Below are 20,766 nucleotides of genomic sequence, written 5' to 3' on the forward strand. Positions count from 1 at the left end.
TTAAGATTATTTGATGACAAATAATCATTGTCCATATGACTCACCACAGGACCTAGAACTGGTGGGCAAGCTCAGCTTCAGAAAAAGAGAAGTGGAGGTTATATGCATGCTGTGACAGCAATAAGCCCAAGGGCAAAGCCTTCTGTTCTGGAGAAATGAGGGTTAGGTCCTTTGAACCATCTGTCTCACAGGTCTCGAGAGAAGAGAATGAAAAAGAAGTAAGCACTTACTGGACACAGATCTTCTCAGATATTGATTTAAGAATTACTCTTTCTTTGTAGTCTGGAAAATAGTCCTTCTAAATGGAATAAACTTGATAGATTAAACCCCGTCTTCAGACATGCATCAGTCCCTCCCTGTACTGAAATTGTACCTGTTTATGGCAGGGTATAGAGAATTTGGCTGAAAATCTGTCTGTATGTTTAATTCAACTCTGCCTGGTCCCTTTTGCATTGCCTTGATGCTGATCCCTTAAGAAAACCAGAGGTAGGAGTGAAAGATTTATGAACATCAGAAGTCACTTTAGCCTGAGCGCAAGAAGCTGTAAGGTGCTGAGCTGACATCAGCATTTTGATAGACCTGCACAACTATTTCCATTTTCTGGCATCCAGCTGTCTCTGACACCCATTTCAATGTCTGCTGAGGTTTGCAGAGAGCGCCTTAGGTTTCAGAGAATGGCCGTAGATGACCTTTTTGGGTTACATGCTGTGCCAGATCCAATCTGCCAATTAACCATAGCAAAATTAAGTTAAGGCGGAATTATAAGACAGAAAGAGAGCTCCCTCTCCATAAACACCTGCTTCGAAAAGGTGGTGTTTTGCTGATGATACTTCGGTTGGTGTTTTTTTCAGTGTTGCCAGTGTTCTTTAGGCACAACAGATTATTACATTTTTGTAAAGCCCAGAGTCAAGGGAGCACACAAGAACCTCAGTTTTCATTGAGGAATGAATTAAAATAGACCTCAAGTTATAGGAAAAGTAAAACCTAGAATGCATGCCCTAATTGCACAGGGATGATCACCATAAAAAAATAATTAAAAAAAAAAAATTAAAAAAAAAAAAGAGGAAAATAATGATGGTTCTATTATCAGAGGAGAGGAGACAGCCTCTATTTATATTTTAATCCAAAAGAAGTTTTTCAGCTGCAAAAGATTTTTGTGCTACAGTTTTTAGAACTCCTAAGAAAATTTGTATTCTGCATGTCTTTAAAGCTCATGGGTTGAGTAATACACACCTGGAGCTAAATCAATGCTCTTCAGGTCCAGCTTGCTATGTCAGGATGAAAGGCTAACAGAGCCTCTGCTTAACTTTTTGAACCCCCTTTGCAAGTTCTCTATGCAAGGTATTCATATTAGTGTTAGTGGAATTCCTGATGAGAAAGGCCTAGGAGGTTTAAGCCTTTAAGGCTTCTTGGCTGCATCATGTAAGTCATAGTTTCATAGATTAATTAGGAGAAGCTAGGGCTGCAAACTAGTGCTGAAAGAGAGGGTGTATTGCCCAAGATTTGTGGCTAAAAAAACTTTCTGTGCATCCACAGAAGCTCTGTCCCTCTTCCCCACAGCCTTATCCTTAACATTGTCACCAGTAGCATTATTTCGATATGTTTATATATTGAGCAGTTTCTACTCATTTCAAGGTCTTGTGTTATTCTTACCACTCTGGTACCTGAGTATCCTGAGGATGTACACTTAATTTCCAAAACTGATATGCATGAGAAGTAAAGTGGTTATTCACAAATGCTAATTGTCTTCTAAAAAGCCAATAAATTTTTCAGATAGCACTAATCTTGATATGTTAAATAGGAGTAGTGGAAGATATTCACCAATGTGAAAAGAAATTCTTTCGAAGCATTCATCTTCCTTTCTCAAAGAAGCAGCTTCTGTCACTTGCTTCCCTATCCATGACAATCTTCATTTATCAAATGCCTCTTTTTTGCCTTCCTATTTTCTTAGCTGATGTAACTCTACATGCCAAAGACAGCAATTCTTGGTAGTGCCTTCTAGAGGATCTGCTGGTTTTTGCTAAAGCTGGCCAACACTTGTGCGTAGAAATAACATGAACTTAAGCTATTTTCATTTCAGTTGCTTTCTCAATTTTTTAATGAAAGCTGCCTCTCTTTTTTTTTAGGAAAGATTTTTTTTTTAAGACCTGATTATTTCATAAGCAGTATTTGGTAAATACTGTTGTGAATACATGTGAATCTGATTGTCAGAGATATTTTTCTGGATTGATACTGTTCTCATTCTTCCAAGTAATCACAAAAAGCAGCAGTTCACCTTAGAGTAGGCTGTAATTATATTTTCCTTTTTTTTTTATTTTTTTTTTTTTTTTCTTATCAGAAAGGTTGGTATATTGAAACTGTCTTAACAATACCTTTTTTTCAGTAGTCTTAAGTAAAGTAAATATGACCATGGGGAGGAACTATCTTATCCCAGTAGACATGTTGCTGATCTCTTTTGTGCCAAAGTAAATCAAGAATAATTTTACCAATGTCAGTACAGCCACATCAGTGCAATTCTAGTGGGAATATGGAATATGGCACAGTATCTCTGTAAAGAATAATGAAAGATTGCAATGGGAATTGTTGTGCCTGTGTATCTCTGTAGGAAATCAGTGGAATTTGGTATTTTAGAAGGCTGAATAAAAGAAACTTCTAGTTTAAATTAATCAGGACTGAGTTAATTAATCTGACGTGGCAGGAGAACACTGTGAAACTTTAACCATGTTGTCAGAGACTGGACTGAATATTTCTGCTCTGTAAAGGAAAAACATATTTCAAATCTGCTGTTAATTTGATAATGGTTGTCAGGATTTGGGCAGGATGGGGACAGACATAAAAGCAAGTTGGAAATAAAGACTGCTGCTCTATCTCAAATGTGGCTGTTACATGGTGCAGAGCAAGTCTTTCTCCGTGTGTTTATAACAGAAACCAGGAAACAGCCCCATAATTTTGTTAGCACAGGCAAGTTTTTGGATTCTTCATGACTGACAGTATCTTCTCTCAAGTAGAGGACTAATTTCTGAAAAAGTGGCCATTTACACTGCTTAAACAACTGACTGGGTAGCGATAGGCTGCTTTTTTAGCCTGCACAGACAGATACACAATGAATCCATACCCAGAGTGCTGCCTCATGCACCTGGCAGCTGTTCCTCTGTGTGCTTGTGGAAAACTCACATTTCCCCACCAGCTGCAGGTGTCACATGAGGTGGCTGCTGCTGCTGCACCCAGAAGGGAGAAGGGGTCCAGAAGCAAGGTGCTGAGATCAAAGGATGCTGCCTTTGAGGAGGGGATTGAATCTGATACCAGGAGGTTCAGTGCAGCATTACATTGGTTTTTACTACCTGCCTGGAAACATACTAAAACCCTTCACACTAAGAAAATCTGAAGGTCCTATAAACACGATTAAATAAATAAGATGTCCAGTCAGAGAAATTACAACTGAAAAGTATTAACTCATCTAATTTATAAGCTCATCAGTTTCGGAAGTGAAAAGTGATCAAGGGGAGACCTTTAAATGATTATACAAAGAACTTACTTTATTGGGCAAACATACTGAAAAGATAAGTCATGGTGATATTTGCATTCAGAGTATATTTACTGCTCTCTACAGTCTGTGCATCTTTGTAAGGCAGCTCAGGTCTGTGAAGTTACGTGTGCGTGGGACTGTACTTCCTCTGGAAAGCTGACAAGGCTGAGACTCTTTGGGTCTCGTGCATAAAATCTGATTTGGGATTCAGAGTACTGCTGTGCAGATTTCACTCAGACAGATAAGCTCTTTCCTCTGAGCAATGCCTAGCATTTTTGTGGGAAGCAGAGTTTGATCTGTCAGGGGAGCCAGGACTTCTGCAGAGTCACCTGAAGGCAAGAAGCCTCAGGGTGCCTCAGGTCCAACCTCTCACTGAAAACGGGCCAGTCACACAGCAGGTACCTCAGCGTCATCCCAGTGCTTCTCATCCTCCCACTGTGGACCTTTGAGGAAAGTCTTTTTGGAAGTGTTTCCATCTTCTCCATGTCCTCCTCTCAGGTGGCTGCAGACCACAACCAGGTCTCTCATTAACCCTCCTTTCTTAGGCTGAACAAAAGCAATTCCCTCCTCTTCTTGTTTGTATCTGATAGGCTGCAGTAATGGGTGGATTTTCTTGCCTCTGTTTAAAAGTATGGATAACTGGAATATTTAGAAACTGCAGTTGAGAGGGCAGGATACACAACAATATAGTTATCCTCCCACTACCTAACACTAAAACAAAGAATATCTTGCCTGTGACCTCATGGATTAGAAAAGACAGTACCTATGACATAGAAAGGAAGAATCCCTTATGATGGTTTTTCAGCTTTTCGCTCACAGATTATATCTTACCATTGCATGGTAAGCAGGTGTGAAGTGATGAAGCAGCTGATATTAATACATACACAGATTTGGAAGGTAAAAAATATCTATAGCAGTTATCATAATAAATGCTAATTTTACCCACTTCCTTTTGCCCAAAAATAATTGGTGTTATGAATACATGTATTTAAATAATCTTTGAACATAAAAATACATATATTATGAGAAATAAATTCATAACGAATGTCTTTTTTTTTAGATATGAATACCTTAACTGCATTCATTAAATCCTTGGAGAGGGTTGTCAGTTTGTAACGTGCTGATGAGCATGTGTGAGTCCCATTGGCCCCTGTCATTTTCTCACTGTCACACAAAGCTGCTGAGGGTCACTATGTGTTGCAGCCTTCCCTTCCCAGAGAGCATGGTATACCCCTGCTGCCAGGGCTGTGATATGAGTGCTGTCATAGCTCCATCCTCTCCTTGTACCCTTTTGCACTGTGCCTCATGAAAGTGTGATGAAAGACATCTCTGCACCCAGGCAGCGATGCTGGGCCACTGGCTGTTCCTTTTTCTGACTCTCAGAGAAAACAGGTTTCCTGCTAAGATAATTCACCTCGTGTCTGCAAGGGGGTCTCTTCCCAGGTGGAAATTTATTATTTATTTCCTCCAAGAACAAGTGATTTCCTCATAAAGCTGACCTATTTCTGTAGATCATGCAACAGAGTTTCCGCTGCTGTAGCTGTCTGTACAGTTGTGCTAATGTGCTGGATTTACATCAGTAAAGCAGCTACTCTTGTCACAGGTAGCAATTTGTACTGAATAATTGTTGCAGAGCTCATGCACAAAAACTCACATAAGGTGTATATCGTACATATTTATTGTACGTATGAAAAACAGTGGGTTATGGGAAAATGCATGCCCTTTCGTGGTACTTTGAACAGTACTCAGGTATAAGTGAGATTTTGTGTGCTGTACATACCCCTGTTCTAGGGTACTTAGAGTACATTTGTTCATGATTATTTTATCCTTTTTTCTTCTTATTAAATATTTATTGAAACACAGCTTTGTTATTTAAGACTACCACCTCAAAAGATTTACTGCACATTTCACACCTTTTTTTAAATGTAATTTTAGTCCAATAATTTTTTGACTTAATTTGACTTTAAATTTCTTAGTGTAGACTCACTGCACTAGGTTTACACCCTAATAACACATTACTCAGTGTGGAATGCTGATCTCACCTTTTGCCTTACGGTTAAATAGAGGAAAAAGAGGACATTTGTGCTTATTTTGAAATATGGACACACTAGCACAGTGTTTACCAACTTCTATTACCTTGATGCAAATATTCTCAGCCATGTTTTATCACAATGAAATTTGGGTTCAAATGGAAAAATATATCTTTTTAAAAATGCAGGTTGCTAGTATTCAGCTTTTCAGTGGTAAATGATTGAGCTGCTTGAAATTCATTCTCTCATGCAGCCAGAACTGGAACTAGCTTGGAACTGAAAAGCTGATGACGAATGCAGAGGTGCGGTGGCCATCGTGACTTGCCATGGCTTCACACATCTTTAAAACATTTTGAATAATAACCAAAAATGTAATACACGGTATGTCAAAATTCACAAGAATGGAGGGTTGTTTCCCTAGGATGAGTATGCTTCGTATTTATGAAGCAGGTGAAAAAAACAATCTGTAGAAATTCCTCCCAGATTCCATCAAGAGCTCCTGGGCTATGTGTGGTCATCTCTGAAGGACTGTGCTGGAGGGCTTTCCAACACTACTGCCCAAAGGCTGTCTGTGAGGAAGATTCATCCCAGAGAAACAAACACTAGAAGCTCTGGCTTCCTAGAGATTGGGGCAGTCTGATTATCAAGGTTGGACAGATGCCATAGGCTCAGAAAATTGAGGGTTTCCTGAAAATTATTTTTATGGAACAGAGTGAAGTCAGGGGAAGCCTGAAAATGAAAATATGTGTAAGTGACTGATAACTGATTTTATTTTCTTTTTATTTGTCCCAGGTCACACAATTTTGTTTCTCTATATCTATTTTCATGATGTTATGGCAAATTCATTATTTTTGTAAGGACCAGCTCTGGTGGTGATTTGAACCTTCCAGAGTAGCCTTGACACTGCAAGCTAATGCCTTCTGTCTAAATATGTAGGAGTATTAAATATGATTTAGCTCTCATGGTTCAATCTAACTCATTTTATTTTTCATTGAAATGGACATGGGGTTGGCTCATCACCAGAATTTGTGTATTGTTTAAGGAAGAGTAACCTTCATGTGTATAAAGAGAAGGTCCCTTAAAATGTCCAAGTTTCTAGACTAAAAAAATTAAAAAATTAAAAAAACAAAACAAAATAATTAAAAATTTCTTTTTAAATTATTCCTTTATAGGATGAGGAGACTCTTGTCTTGTTATCTGTTTTTATAGTATCTCTTGCAGGGTGCTTCCTTTTCCAAAAATCTGCTGCAGCTAACAGATTTAAAAAAGGAAACCTGTAAACCAACTCATGTACGTTATTTAAAATAAACAAACATAATCTTCAGCAATTCTTATTTTTGGTGTGGACAAAGGTAGAGTGGATAAACACACATTGAAAATGGATTAGTCACTAAACAAGATGCTCTAGTGTTCTCATTAGTACGAACAGAAACAGCTAAATTAGAAATCAAATCAGAAAAAAATAATTATGTTACTCCATATTATTTGATTTTTCACTTCATATGTATTCATTTAAACTGTTTACAATAAATAAACTGATGATATTTGTGATCACTTATATATAATTACATATATTGATGCTCACACATATTCCACATTGAATTGTGGCTTTTATTGGTAGATCTGTCATTCCTGAAACTAATTCTGTATAATTAATGAGTCTTCATCAAATAATGGAAAATAAATTTCATCTAAGTTTGAAAACAATCTATTCTTTGTAGAATATATGTGTTCATTTAAACTGAACTGCATCCATTTTATAAATAAGTCTACATACTGTCAACATATTATTGACTAGTCTCTTCAAGCCTGATGGGAAACTAGTCCTTTCTGCAAATACAGAATGCCTGTAAAATGATAGAACTTTTAACAACTTTATTCTTAGGGAGCTTGACTACTGCCCTGGGAAAATTTAGGTCATTTAATTCATGCAATACACCTAGGAAAGAGGGAAAATATTTATATGCAGCTTTTCTCCAAAAGTGTTTTCAAATCTCCCCTTTTTTCTCTGAAACCTCAAAGGTGATGATGATTGCCATGGCACAGCCCTTAGAATGCATTTTATTTTCCTTGTGAACAACTCAGCTGAAAATCCTGTAACTCAACGCAGGACTTATTTGTGATATATTAGGAGCCCTTGAGAGCTCCCTCTTAAGAGATTTATCACATTTGCTTCCCTTACTGCCTGTGTCGGACGTATGAGTGATAACAAACTCTGTTTGGATCTAATGCTACAATCTATATCTCTAAGTATCACTGGCATCAAAGAATCAGATCATTATGATTTTCAAAGTCTCATTCACACAACTGAGAGACAAGTTCATTGTCTTCTCCATGTGACTAATAATCTCCCCTTGGGGAGAGCTTGTAGGTTCACAGAGCAATTTTCTAGGGTTGGTTTGTTTGTTTGCTTCCCAGAGACAACTTATTAGCTCTCAAAGATACCGTACATGATACTGGCATGATTTCTCAGAGCAGTAGTTGAGATGTTTTATTAGTTACTTCAGCTGAACATTTACTCTCTGAAACTGAGCTATCAAAAGAGGGCTTTTGGGACACTATCAATTCAGTCTAATGTATGAACTCAAATTATTGTATCACTATAATATGCTGCTTCATGTCTTTTGCCATTGATTTCCCTATATTTTTTAAATTACTCAGTTAGAAGACATTTATCTGATAAATTATTAATGAATAAATGTTTGTGATGGAAAAACAAAATACTTAGCATTACAAATCATGTATGCTACAGGCAACAGCAGTCAGAAGTAAACTGCTCTTGAGCCAAAGAAGTGGTTTATGTAATGTGGATGGAAATTGTGTGTTGAACATTGCAAAGAAAGGATGGTTGCTATTCTCCTAGACTTTTACAAGATTCTTGTATATTTCTATGTTCTTTCATTGGTGCAAAATGTAGTTTCAAGTGTGCAAAGACATCTTTTTAGACTCCAACCATACTGCAAAGGTCAAACTGGTCGTTCTTTGCAATAGTTTTGTAGAAACCCTTCGATTTCATGTTGATCCCTCACTCACAAGTATTTTTTCCCAGCTAACAGAATAATTACAGAGTTAATGTCTTTTGGCAGGTCGCATTAGCATTTGATGATTTTGAGAGCTTAACTGTATTCCAAATTCCTTGGGACTTGATTTACTTTGAATGAAAGTAGAAATGTTCATGCCCGAAGCTAGAAATTGTAGTACGGGGTTTGGAATTAAATACCATATTCACCTTTGTCTCCGTGACCCACTTCTTCAATATGGAGGCATAGTTAGATTATTAAAAAGAAACCCTAAAAAAGCCCAGAAAACAGAGAAAACACAAGATCAGCTAAACAATTCTCACTAAATGCTGTTACCATTTTCTCCAGATGTGACTGGCATTGTTCTCAGTATAAAAGTAGTTTTTCCAGTGATTTAAAAAATGGCTGTAAAATACATTTTTGGCCAACATCAAGGGTGAAATGTAGCCGAGTAACAATAGCATGTGCAATGTATTACATCTTTCCAGTAAATATCTAACATTCCTTTTCCTGTAGCCCACCTTAAAAAAAGTGTAATTGGCCATTTTCTGTCATTAGGAATTACTTTTTTGGGGGATTTAGTATTGTGAAATGCATTTGCTGTAATTTTCCTTCCCTCTTCCCCTTCCTTTTTAACCTGTGCTCCAGATACCGGGCTGCCAATGTTTACAAGATACTGACACAGTACTTCCAGAAACATGAGCTGACATGTACTACCTCTGGGGCCCTAGTGCAAAAAAAATATTTTCATGCTTAAACAGAGAAACTGAGTTTTCGGGTTCTTTCAGTTCTTTGGTTTGGCTTGTTGGTTGTTGTTGTGGGTTTTTTTGTTTGTTTGTTGGTTTGGTTTGTTTTGTTTTGGGGGGTTTTTTGGTTTTTTTTTTTGTTGTTGTTGTTATTGTTGGGTTTTTTGTTTTGTTTTGTTTTGTTTTTTCAAATAAGCAGCATCTTCTCTTTTTGTACAGGCCCAGCGAGTTGTACACCATTTCAGCAGAGATGTCTGATCTTTCCATCTTCATACCTGGAGGTGCTTTATTCCCTGAATGGTCTTTTCAGTAACCACTAAAGACTTCTTGGGACTGAACATTGGAACAGATAAGTTAAATCCTTCTGGAATGTTCTTTATCAAACATAGATGTACTGGACTTTCTGGATGTGCCTAAGGACACAAAGGTTAGTGTCTTCCTTAAAAAACGCCGGTTTAAGGAAGTTGTTTCAATCAATCTTTAGCACCAGGGACAATGTTTCAATTTGTTGCTTGAACAGGGACACAGATGAATAAAATGGTGATTAATGCAACATATACATATCTGAAATCATGCTTTTAACTGCCCCATAATAAATGTGCCTAGTGATCTCGGACAGCCTGAAGGCTTCTAAGTGACTAGATGGCCACCAAGAGAAAGCTCTACCCATACTCTGAGCTTGATTGCCACTAGCCATTTTTGTGGTATTTCTTCTAAACTTCTGCTTAGTACATTTCAATCAGCCTCACTTGATTTACAACTAGTAAAAAGGGAGCAATATTCTACTTTGTTCACGAGATGGTTCTTGTTTACAGTCATTGGGGATCAGAGTGTTTCTTCATCTGTGTGCTTGGTTGTTCTAGATGGCATGTAGGCTACAGGGGAATGCCAAAGACATTCATAGCATGTTGAAAAAAACTAATTCCTTCTAATGGCAGCTGTTCATTTTCTGGAAACTGTGAGATTTTGATAAATTGCTTTTTCTACCCTTTTGTTTCTCTTAAAATATTATATAATCTGCTGGCATTATTCTGACACCACTTTGCCACCTCAGGAAATCAACCTTGACCAGAACAATTCACTGACATAATTTTTCTGTGGTATGATTGAAAACATAGAAGAAATAATTTTCTAAGCAGATACATGCTCAGAAAGGTGGTAGAATGTGTGTGGGCATATGTACTCATCAAGTCATGTCTCAGACACATAACTGACAAGGAAAGTAGCAAGATCATAAAGATACATCAGGATTTTCAGCACTAATCATAATATTATAAAAAAACCACTATCTTTATAATGATGTGGATAATGCTATGAGCAGTAGAGAAGAAAAGTGAACAATCATGTAACCTTGATTTTATTCTGTGATTGCCATCTGTTTTTCATCTTTTGCAGAACATTCTTCAGGATTAATGCTCTATCTGGGTTTGGGGGAAGAGGGGGAAAATTTCTACTGTCAACTTCATTTTATTTCATATGGACATTTAAGAAAAAATAGTTTTACAAATACTACTTTTTCTCATTTAGCTTCTCCTATTAAATCCATTAAAATCTATTAAAATAATTTCAGAAAACCTATTAGCTAAAGCAGATGGGCCTCAGACTCGATTTAATTCAAACTATATGAATTGAGTTCTGCTTTTTAGTTTTTGTGGAGGGATTCTAGTGCTATCATCTGAATAACTTTCTAATCAATCTTCTGTCTGCTACTCTAGCTAGCATTTGAGTCTGTATTCTAAACACCGACTCCCTGTATAAAATAAACAAAAGATAAAAATATCATCCCACATCAAAAAGAATTGTTTGCACATTGGCACCAAATATCTACCAGATAGGAGGGAAAAAAAAAAAAAAAAAAAACCAACAAAACAAATGAACAGAAAAATGAGTACAGTTTTATTTTATCTAAGCTCTGTGGAAGTTGTGGACAATCTTTGTAACAGACTTCAGTAGGAACAAAAATATGAATATAAAAATACAGACTCCATTTAAAAGCAGAAGGTTAAAGGAGTTGCAAGATTGTGTAAAGTTTTCTGTGTGGAGGAGAGGTGTATTAGTCCTATGAGGTGCCCTCAATGTGACACCTAAATATTTTCCAAGAAAGTAAAATTCATATAAGAGCATATGTTGTAGCTTTAATGTGTGGACTTTTAAAATAATATTACATCTTTTATACCTGCATGCGAGTGTGTGTGAGTGTGTGTGTATACTATGAGGTAAATTAATATCTCAGTTGCAGAGTTAAAATGTCAAATGTGTTGTAAAGTCCGTCTTCCTGAGCTGTGTTGTCTATTTGTACTTGGGAGGTTTGTGTAATATGTCTGTGTGTGGACTGATAAATAAACATGAAGGATAGGATTATGAGTTTGGCTAGCTCAGCACAGTTGCTGATAGAACCTCGCTATTTTAGGACAGATAATGCTTGAAGATAGAGTCGTAGAATGGTTTAGGTTGAAAGGGATCTTATCTAGTTACAACCCCCCTGCCATGGGCAGGGGCACCATCCCCTAGACCAGGTTGCCAAAGTCTCATCCAACCTGGCTTTGAACATTGCCAGACCATCCACAACTTCTCTGGGCAACCTCTGCCACTGGTTCGCCACTCTAAATAAAGAATGTCTTCCCAACTTTTAATCTAAACCTACCATCTTTCAGGTTAAAGCCATTGCCCCTTGTACTGTCACTATCTGCCAATATAAAAAGTCCCTCTTCCTCGTTTTTATAAACCCTCCTAAGGTTACTAGAAAGCTGCTATAAGGTCTCCCAGAAGCCTTCTCTTCTTCAGGCTGAACAACGCAACTTCTCTTGGCCTGTCTTCATCGGGGAGCAGCTCCATCCCTCTTGTCACCTTTGTGGCTCTCCTCTGGACCTACTCCAACAGCTTCACATCTTTCATGTGCTGAGGACTCTGGGCCTGGAAGCAGCACTCAGTAGGAGCTTCACGAGGGCAGAGCTGAGGAGGAGAGACACCTCCCTCGACCTGCTGGACATCTCTGTTTTGAAGCAGTCCAGGATATGTTTGGCCTTCTGGGCAGTGCGAGCGCACTATTGGCTCATGTCCAGTTTTTCCTCCATGAGAGTCCCCAAGTCCTTCTCCACACGGCTGCTGTCAATGAGTTTGTCTCCCAGTACTCATAACCAGAATTGCCCCAACTTAGGTGCAACTTGCACTTGGACTTGTTGTACTCCATGAGGTTAAGTATCTTCCACATCTTTCACTTTGCTTACAGTATTGCTACTAAATCATACATTCATTAACACTGAGACATAAATTTGAATGTAAAATGATGTAAAAAAAAAGCTTTATTTTTCATTTTTGTGGATTTCATGGTTAACGCTACAAGAAATGTTACAAACGTTATTTGATAGATTGGAGAATAAACTGTCTTTGACAGGTAATAGACATGTTCATTTTAAGAGTGCAAATCAAAATGAGTAAGCCAAATTATCTGACTGGCTGCAAAACCAGTGGAGTTCCACCTGTCCAAATTTTCCGTGGTTAATTTTTGTAACTGGCCGAATTTTATCAAAGATGTGCAGCTAGATTTATACACAAGGCCTGCAAAAGCTTAAGTAGCAAAAGTAAGAAATTACCCTGATGTAAGTGAAAAAATGATGGTTATACTGAATTGAATACCTATACTGTGAATTTAATGAAGGAGAAAAAAAATACTTGTGAACTGGGAACATTTGACATAACCTGAGATTTAAAAATTATCCTGGAGATTTTGTGCTAAGCCTACAGCATACAGGCTATATCCTGGAAGCTACAACTTCCTCCCAGAGGCTGGGAGGAGAGTCTCCTGACATAGGAAAGACTGAATTCTGCCCTTCCATGTCCTAGGAGGTTGTATTAATGTGTGGAAATGAAAAATGTCTTCTGTCAAATATATTTTGTGACAAAAAAAAAAAAACCCAGAAGTGATCTATCCACCATTTCAGAAGTAGGTCAGAGCTGTGAATCCTAATCTAAAGCAACAAGACTGAAACTCAGCATAAGGTCCCTTAAGACCCAGAGAAACAAGTTGTGTTTAAGATATGTCGATACCCTTTTCATCACCTTTGCCTCTCCCGTTGGTCCTCCTGAGAACCACCTTTCACATGAGAGTGACCTCATCTTCCTCTCAACACTATTTCTTATCAGAAAACATTAGGTTACATACATCTATCTATAACAGCAAAATAAGGCTCAGGCATGAGTCTGATCCCTGGCTCCCGCTCATCCATCCCATCTATTCACGTATTCTCTCAGTTTTGCCCCTCAGTCCCGTTCAGTGCACAGTAGATTTGAAGGAGCAGGCAGGGAAGTGACAGTTTCCAAGAAGCAGATAAGAACACAGACACCTTTTTTGGGGGGTAGAGATGCAGAGACGCAGGGTCACCCACACTCTGAGCAAGAGAATTAGTCCTGATTTGTTCAACTTAGAAAGACACACAATGCCAAGTGCTGCAAAGCCAAGGTCCCCACTGACTCCAGTGGGAGAACAGACACTTTTTATTGTAAGTGTTTTCACTGGTCACCACTTAAAGGACAGCGGATTTGAGGAGGATAAGCTGGGACTCCTCCTCTATAATTTTGAACTCCTAGAGAGGATGTAATGAAAAGTATTTACAGTATGTACTGCTTTCACACAGTAGAAAATCATTGCTCAAACTACAATGGCCTCTAATCCCTATCCCCAGGGCTGCTTTTTTTTTTTTTTTTTCTTTTTTTCTTTCTTTCTTTTTTCTTTCGGTTCATGTCTAGCTTTAATGAGATAAAGAACTCATATGAATGAAGTTATGTTTACCGTGCTACTCTTGCGGCAGAAGTTTATCCCCTGTGTCTTCTTGTAAACTCATGGTCTTTTGCTCTCTTTTGTGTAGTCTTTTCTGGAAACTTTCAATATGAAATTACCTTAGCAGCACATTTGGCATCACATCTATTAGCTGATTCTGATATCTGTTGTACAGTTTTCTCCCCCACAAATTTAAAAACCTGTAAACATGGATTTTTTTTTTCAGTAAAAAAAGATGAGAGAGATATGATGATAAGCTTTAACAATAGAATAATTAAATAATTAAAGTATAAACCCATAAATTTGAGACACTTTGTCCCGTCTATTGAAAACATGAATATCAAACAGTTTTTACAAGAGGCAGTAAAGGATTTATTACTTTCCCTCTTTCAATAATTTAATTCATGTAACATCTGAAAAATATTTGATTTAAGAAAATGTGGGCATTTTTACTTACTTGGTAAAAAAGGCATTTTGAACAGCAGGATGTAATTTCAGACTATTTACAGTCAAGAGGCCTCTGCTGAGCAAAATACTCATTCAATTTAGGAATGCAGATTATAATAATTTTCCTATCTCCCTCACAGCAGGATTCCTGCCATCGTTTTACAAACCCACAGGTTGCAGTATTGAATGACTAGCTAACTTCAGTTTCAGGTAACACATGCCTTAAACGTAATTCTCATTAGCTCAACTTAGTTATAATGCAAAGCTGCTTAGTTTCACCAAGTGAAATGGGATACACTTAAATTGCCTCATCTAATATAATACTCCTTAATACATGCAAAGTGGTTTATGATGGCAAAGCTTGTAGAGCATGAAATTCAGCAGGGAAAGTAATGTTTTCTGGCTAAAATTGTCAAAAAGAAGTCCTATTTTATATCATTTCTTTTTAAAGAGGTTAAGAATGAGGAAAGACAGATTGGAGTAAGAAATAATCAGTCTAGAAAAATGTAAATTTAGCACATTAACCTTTTAATATATCAGCTCTACCAAACAAGAAAATGATCAACTAAAGCTGTTCTTTCAATAATATCCTTTGCACTGTAAAATTAAATGTAAAATACACAGTGTCCAAAATGTATTGCAGTAAGAAACAATAATCTTCATTCTGTTTTATGCAGGGAGTTTTATATTGTGCACTGTTTCCATTTACTAGTGTTACAACAATATCCAGCTTGGTGTGGCTGTATTAATTTGCAAGGACCTTTTAATTTCAGACAGGGCCAAGGAATTACTTATCTCACTGTGTCCTTTAAATGCTAAGTGAATATACTCTAATCTTGTATACCTTGCAGACACAAGGTCTGGTTTCAATAGGACCCCAGAAAAACTGGTAACATCATTTGCTTTTTTCCCCAATATCCTGCACCTGCAGCCTGACTGTAGGCCTATAAATCCTTTCCCTACATCCCTTTCCAATACTTCCAGAAAACTCTAGAGAGGAACTAAGCTGCTACAGGCTTTGCAGATGACACCCAAGTGTATATCTCATTTTCTACAGATGTAACCAGAGCCATCATAAAGATGTTGCACTGCCTGGAGGAAAATGGCTCCTGGAGAAGAGCATCTGGCTGAGAATGAATTTGGGTGGATTCCAGACAATACTGGTTGAAAGACAGAAATGATCCAGCCAGTTGAGCAAGATTCTTATGTTCATGCCTTAAGCGTTAGCTTGCAATTAGGCTGTTCTGTATTTGTATTTTCCAAGGATATGAGGCTGTTCATATCCTTGGAAAAAGGCAGGATAAACACATTGCTCAGCTGTGGCCCCAAAGAACAAACCAAGACCTATTCACAGTCCAGTTAAAAGCAGCTGCAACCACATTTGGGTTTTTTTTTCAGTCTGTGTTAGTTTTCACTTTGCTTACAATATGAGGCAGTGAAAACAACAAAATCCAGAAAATGCTCACATGCCTGCAAGGAAAAGGCCTAGCCACAAAGATCTCTGCTTCATTTCTGTGGTGTTGATACAACTCAGTGTGTCCAGGGCTGTTTGACTCTTCACAGTAAGAGCACATTGCTCCCACAGAGCAGTGCTTCCAAGGCTCCTGTTTGCATCAGGAGAGAAAGCACTAATCTTGTTTTCAAAGGTACAGCCCTTTTGGATCTCTTGATACCCACAATTGCTTTTACATTTTCTGCAAATGGACAGCTTCTACAGGAAACAATCTGAAACCTTCTGAGCAAAGAGGGTTCCTGAGAGAGGTTTAATGATTCTCTTCTGGTGATGCAGTGAGCTTTTAGGGTCTGTACATACTGCAGAGGCCTTTCAGCAAAGAATTTGACTTCCAGAGGTTCTGTATGTCTGCTAAAATGAAGACTTCTACTTTTGGTGGGGAAAAGGTTAAAGACAGGTGATTTAAACTGTGGGAGGTTGAACTCAGGTTAAGTTCAGGTTAGACTCCTGGAACATCCTTCATCAGGGATGTTTCAGGATGCAATAGCTCCTACAGTTACAAATACCTGACAAGTAGAGATGAAAGCATATGTGAAAACTGTAAACAAATAATGTCCCATGAAAACACACAATTAGAGAAGGCACACACAATACTCTTGGGGAAGCTGGAATCCAGTTTCAGGATGGAACAGGTCTTTGAACCTGGTCCCAAACATTGATAAAAAGTTATGAGTATTTTTACGGAGGAGAAGTAACTGTAAAACTGTTGGTATTCACTGTAAAAACCTTCTACCTGGAAGTATTATCTTTTTTTCACTCAGTTTTCTCAACAGGGAGCAGAAAAAGGCATCCTGAGGTCTTTTTCCTGAGAAGTTTGTTGGTATAAGCAGTCACTTACAGTTTAGTGCCCTAGATTTTCTAAGGTCACAACATGACCAAATAAAATTTGCTCCTTTAAATATTTCCCTTGTAGTTCTTCCAGTTCACATTCAGGAGTAAGCAAGAGTAAAATAACAATACAGCTCTTCAGCTTTTTGCCTTTCTTACTGGTGATTGCATAGTTTTGGGTTTTGGGGAATACTTGTCAGAAATTTCTGTCTCAAAAGCAAAGATGTATTCAGAGAGTACTCAAGCCATCCTGTTAATTTTCCATGCATGTTTTGCATATATGAACTGGAGCATTGATCTTGATTGGTTAATCTTTGGGCCTTATAAGGAAGATACAGTCCTATGTTGGAGTCCAGGGCATTCCTTTTGTTGCCCTGGAGGGTGAGGGACCTGGACAGGGGGGTCTGGGACCCCAGCCCAGAGCCCAGGGCTCAGAGAGACACTGGATTTGATTTCAGTCCATGGAAGAGGCTTCTTGCACTGCAGGAAGCATTGCAGGCCACAAGAGTGTAAAAATAGTAGTTTAGTACATCACAGGGTGAAAAAAACAGTGGGTTTGGGATTTTTGGCATTGGAGTGAATGGGGCAAGATGGAGAATTTGGGGCGTTGTCTCCTTCTTCTTCCTTCTTGTTCCCTCACTCCATTTCTGCAGTGACGTTGGCACAAAGTAGTTAGTGAGGATTGGGTCAGAGTAAAGATGACCTTTTTAGTAATAGTGATAGACATTGGTAAGAAATAGTAAATAAAGAATACGTAGCAATTAGTATAAAAGATAAGGACAGCCCAGAGACAGGGGGAGTCACCGGATGTCCGAGCCGTGGCAAACATCTTTTGGACACTGAGAAAATTGTAAGATAAGAACTAATAAACGAAGCATGTAACCTTGAAGACTCCGTCTTTTCCTGCATTTGGCACAGAGCTTTGCAGAGGGCCAGAACTCTAAAACCACCTGAATGCCGGGGAATTTAAGCTCCTAAAAAGGAGCCCACGACAACTGCCGTCCCTGGGATGGGCAGAAACAACTGGCACCCCAGATGGGACAGAAACAGTCCTAGAACATTTTCCTCCTGCTGATGCCTTCCTTGTAGTCTCTTGTTGTCTCACTAGCTGTGCTGCTTAGCACAGCTTCATTCACTTCATGTAAACTCTTTAAAATATTCTCCATTAAAAGCTGTGTAGAAAACTCAGTGCATGCCTGTGAGACACTTGTAGGAACATGTAGTTATTGGGAGGAATAAAATAAAAAATGCAGAGCTACTATTCAATTGGCATGTGCACAACCATGCTGTACTTACTGTCATCATGAGTAAAGCATTTGTTTTGCAAAATAGTATATATATTCCTAGAGGGGGCTTTAAAAGACATAGCTTGTTAGAGAAGGCATGGAAACACAGAATTTCTCCTGTTTCATTGTTCAAATCATAAGGTATAATCATAAATCCTGACTGCAGTCTGACCAGCTAAAAGGGCACATGGGACTCCACTAGAACTCTGGGAATTTCTTTTCCATGACCATTTGTATAATCCAGCTCCTCTAAGGAATGAACAGCCAGCCAACACATGTCACAGGCTAGTGGTGTTGTCCCTCCCAAAATGCCCTGTCACAGCAAGAAGTCCAAGCAGAGACAGGGCAGTGAACACCCCAAAACACTTTCCTGATCAGCCCCTGCTTCTTGGAGCCTTTGCAAATCAGAATCCGCAGTGCGAGCATTTTGCTCTCAAGGGGATATAATGAAAGCTGGCATGCTTTGATCTGCTAGGAGATTCACAGGAAATACTGCCATGAAAATACTGTGTTCCCTGGGGACTTTATGCTGCTTGATTTGGTTGGTGCTTTTTTCTATATTTTGAACTGTTACTGGAAAGCTTAAATCCTTCTTCCTTCCCTAAAAGAGAGTTATCAATCCAGTTGCAAGATGTGTATGCTAAAGCTTGACAAATTATTTCTGTGTCCATCCTCATTGTTCTGAGTGAGAGTGGCATTTTCTCTCCCTTATTAATATGCTGGTATCTTGATGAAGATCAAGAAAACTACTCTCTTAATGGTCTTCCAAAGCGATTCCTGCTTTAACAGCTTTTGCTTCAAATATCTCTTAATGTTTCAAACATGCCACAATTACGCACACATTGTTTACGAAAATTCAATCACAAGTTTTGTTTAACTCACTAATGCAAAAAGAAGGAAAAATAGCTTTCTTCTCCTTATTGTCTTTGATTTACTGTTCTAGCTAACTTTTATGTTTCATAGCACAAATACTATTCTCTGATTTTTCCTCCTGGCAGGTTAATGTGCATTGAAATGAGGTAGTAATGGTATTTTTTTTCCGTAAATCCCTTCCTTTTACAGCTGTATGAATTGTATGATTCCATTACATGGCAAAATATAAATATTTCTATATGAATATCTGTTGGAACTTCTTTGAAGGTATCAGCTACACTCTCATGAAGTCAAAAGGCTTACAATAAGCAAAGCTTGGATGTTTGCTTTTTTAACATCCTGTGGATGTAGCATTCTAAAATTATGCAAATTCATACAATGGCTAGAACTTACTGATGTAATTTTGTTGTCCAATGTTTTGTAACACTAAGTTGTTCCTAATTTATCTCTTTAAGAACAAAAGTCAGTGTTCTCATTTATGCCTCAGGATTATTGGCATGGCCCTAGAAGGATGTAAATACCTGAAGTATAATACAAGCAGAATCTGAGTAGAGAAACCCACCATTTGAAGACTGACAAGCATCTTAATTTGCAAGAAAGCTTGTCACTTCAAATCCTGTCATCACCCAACCCAGAAGCATTGTTATATTGACTGTGTTTTATATCCAGCTAATTCTTGCATTCCACAGGCGGTTCAGATTTCACAAGACAGGTGTCTCCAAAAACCTGTCTTCTGCATTGTTTGGACAGTCAGAGTCTCCTAGTAATCCTGTGGTTCTCACCTGAGAGCATGGGCAAGTTTTTCTTGGTTTGAGTACTTAGGCTTTAATTAGGGAGAAAGTTGAATGGAGACTGAATTCTAAAATTTACATCTTATTTTCAGAGGTAATCCACACCCAAGTCTGCTTCCCAACACCAAGTCAGCAGAGATTGTGAAGCCATAGGATAATACACAGAACTAAAATGCTTCCATTTTCACTGACTTGTTATCACGGATAGAAATGATCACTGGTAAATGGAAGAAAACCATGGAAAATAAATGGGCCATGTACTTTATCCATTCCTACTCACTGTTCCATATCAAAAATGCTTATTTAATATTTCAGATCCCTGAACATCTTAAATCTGTGGATGTCTAGAAAAAAGCTTTTCTACTTTTGCAAAATTCGAAATGTCACAGGAAAATCACCCCATTTGTGACTCAGATTAAAAGATTTGGTACTTTTCAATTTCATGTTCTAAAAATGGCATGGATCTGAAGTTTATTTGCTTCATATCTTCTCTTAAAAAAACCCCTCCAAACAACTGGAAAAATTGCCCAACCTAAATAGCTATTCCTTTCCTCACATATATCAGAGATTTAAAGTCATTTTCAGAAGTTATTATAGCTTCCTCCAATCCTCTTATTCTCAGAAACTCTTGGAACCTGGCAGCTCAATCAGGTGTGAAAAATAATCTAGTTTTCATAAGCACACTAAATATGTTGGAAGTTGGATTTTCAGTAAATAGATCACATCTTTTTTTTTTTTTTTTTTTTTTTTAAATCAATGTTCGTTCCAAGATAGTTGCACTACCTACAAATGGCAGTCAACTAACACAGAGGACTGTACCATTTTTGTGTTTCTACAAACTGTCCTGGAAACTTGAAGGCATGCATTTGGAATCTTTGTCCCTGTTTCTGAATATCATTACTCTCTATTTAGAATATGACTATATCTCA

General features: G+C 37.9%; 1 protein-coding gene across 3 annotated transcripts in view; it reads left to right on the top strand.

Annotated features, from left to right (window-relative positions):
- Positions 1-20,766, top strand: part of HS3ST5 (heparan sulfate-glucosamine 3-sulfotransferase 5) — a 195,240-nt gene that overhangs the window by 93,391 nt on the left and 81,083 nt on the right. For all 3 annotated transcript variants that reach the window (XM_058419817.1, XM_058419816.1, XM_040058892.2), the window contains exon 2: positions 9,542-9,749. The gene's annotated coding sequence lies outside the window, so the exon portion shown is untranslated. The remainder of the gene's footprint in view (positions 1-9,541; positions 9,750-20,766) is intronic.

This window comes from Hirundo rustica, chromosome 3 (assembly GCF_015227805.2).
Source record: "Hirundo rustica isolate bHirRus1 chromosome 3, bHirRus1.pri.v3, whole genome shotgun sequence".
In the NCBI taxonomy this organism is placed as follows: Eukaryota; Metazoa; Chordata; class Aves; order Passeriformes; family Hirundinidae; genus Hirundo; species Hirundo rustica.